Consider the following 2,705-nt stretch of genomic DNA (forward strand, 5'->3'; position numbering starts at 1 on the left):
CACTTTCCCACCCTGCACCAATCTCACAATCGTTGCTACATTTGAGCCCACTGCTGCTGCTACTGTGCCAATTCATCTTGTTGGTGGTCTTCCTCTTTTTATCTAAGCCTCTACTTCACCAAACATGACATCCTTCTCTAGGAACTAGCCCCTTCTGATAATATGTCTGAAGTATGAGAGACAAAGTCTGGCCATCCTGGCTTCCAAGGAGCATTCTGGTTGTGCTTTTTCCTACACAGATTGGTTTATTTTTTTGACAGTCTTTGGTACTTTTAATATTCTCTTGTAACACTACAACTCAAATGCATCAATTCTTCTATAATTTTCCTTATTCACTGTCCAAATTTCACATGCAGATGGGGTTATTGAAAATACCATGGTGTGGGTCAGGCACACCTTAGTCCTCAAACTGATGTCTTTGCTTTTGAACACTTTAAGGTCTTTTGATTTCTTGAGTGTTGCTTCCATGAGTGTTGACGGTTGATCAGAGCAAAATGAAGTATTTGACAACTTCAGTATTTTCTCCATTTGTATGGATGCTGTTTGTTGATCCAGTGATAAAGATTTTTGGTTTCTTTATATTTCTTTACATTAAGGTGCAACCCATATCAAAGCCTGTATTCTTTGATCTTCATCAGTAACTATTTTAAGTCCTCTTTGTTTTAAGCAAGTAAAATTGTATCATCAGTATATCCAAGGTTGTTAATGAGTTGTCCTTCAATCTTGATGCCATGTTTTTCTTCATTTGTTTTAACATCTCTATGTTGTAGAGCAAGTTTCAGAGTCTCTTTTGGCATCCAGTTTGGTCTTTTCCTTCCTTCTTGTCTTCTTAATAAACTTTGACTTTTTTCTGTTTGATATTCTTGATGCTATCCTAAAACCCTTCTGGTCTTCGGTCTTTAGTATCTAATGCATCAAATCTGTTCTTGAGATAATCTCTAAATTCAGAACAGATATGCTCAAGGTTTATATTTTGGCTCTCATGGACTTGTTTTAATCTTCTTCAGGTTTAACCTGAACTTGCATATGAACAATCTTAGATGGAAGAAGTTGGTAGAATCATTCAATTTCATCATCTTTGGTGTTTGTGGTTGGTGCATAAATTTGAATAATGGCTGCAGCAAGTGTATTTTTTTGTTGTTGTAATTGTTAGGTGCCATGAAGTCAGCTCCAACTAACAGCAATCTTAGGCACGACAGAAATAAACACTTCCCAGTACTGCTCCAATTGCATAAATATTGCTATGCTTAATCCCACTGCTGTCACCACTGTGCCAATCCATCTTGTTGGGGATCTTCCTCTTTTTCTCTGACCCTTTCATTTATCAAGCATGATGTCCTTCTCCAAGGACTGTTCACTCCTGATACTATGTAAGAAGTTTGAGAGATGAAGTCTGGCCATCCTGGTTTATAAGGAGCATTCTGACTATACTTCTAACACAAAATTGTTTGTTCTTCTGGCAGTTCTTGGTACCTTTAATATTGTCCTTCAACACAATAACTCAGATGCATCCATTATTTTAGCGTCTTCCTTATTCATTGTCCAATTTTCACATACACATGAGGGTATTGAAAATACCACCTAGACCTTAGTCCTTAAACTTACATCTTTGCTCTTGAACACTTTAAAGAGTTCTTGTGCGGCAGATTTGCCTAATGCCATACATTGTTAAATTTCTTGGCTGCTGCTTTAATATGTGTGGGTTATTGATGTGAACAAAATAAAGTCTTTGACAAGGTCAGGCTCCCCCCCCCCACCCCCATTTATTATGATGTTATTTAATTATCCAGTGGTGAGGATTTCTGTTTTCTTTACACTGAGGTGCAACACATACTGATGGTTGTGGCTTTGATATTCATCAGTAAATATTATAATTCGGTTTCACTTTCAGCAAGCAAGATCTGCATACCTCAGGTTCTTTATGAGTTTTCTTCCAATCTTGATGCCACTTTCTTCTTCATATATTCAGCTTCTCAGATTATTTACTTAGCATACAGATTATATATATATATATGGTGAAAGGATATAACCCTGACTCACACCTTTCATAATTTTATACTATTCATGGTCACCTTGTTCTCTTTGAACAACTGTCTCTTCATCTATGTGCTGGTTCCTCATTCTCCATAGTGTTGTCCATAGTTGGTCATGATCCACACAATGGAAAGCCTTCGTGTAATCAATAAAGCAAAGGTAAATATTTTTCTAGTAGTCTCTGCTTTCAACCAAGACCCATCATAAATGAGCAATGTTAGCCCTCATTCTGTGTCCCCATCTGAATCCAGCCGGAACCTCTGGCAGCTCTCATTCAATATACTTATGCAGCTGTTTTTTATTAATATTTTGTAATATTTGACTTGAAAGCAATATTAATGATATTTTCTGATGATTTCATCATTCCAGTGGTCATATCTATTTGGAGTGGTCACAAACATGAAAAATTTCCATATAGTTGGCCAGGTAGCTGTCTTCCAAATTTCTCAGCACAGATATGTTCACCATGCTTCAATATTCAAGATGCTGATGCTTATAGTGTTCTACTGCTAATAGTCCTTTTCTCCTTCTTCCTAGTCTGTATTCAGCTGGAAGTTCAGCTGAAACCTGTCCACCATGGCCAAACATGTCCACCATGGTATTTAAAGTACTGGTGGCATGGCTTCCAGAATCACAGCAACAAGCAACCACTACAGTATGACAAACTATAC

Source organism: Chrysochloris asiatica, unplaced genomic scaffold (assembly GCF_000296735.1).
Source record: "Chrysochloris asiatica unplaced genomic scaffold, ChrAsi1.0 scaffold00217, whole genome shotgun sequence".
In the NCBI taxonomy this organism is placed as follows: Eukaryota; Metazoa; Chordata; class Mammalia; order Afrosoricida; family Chrysochloridae; genus Chrysochloris; species Chrysochloris asiatica.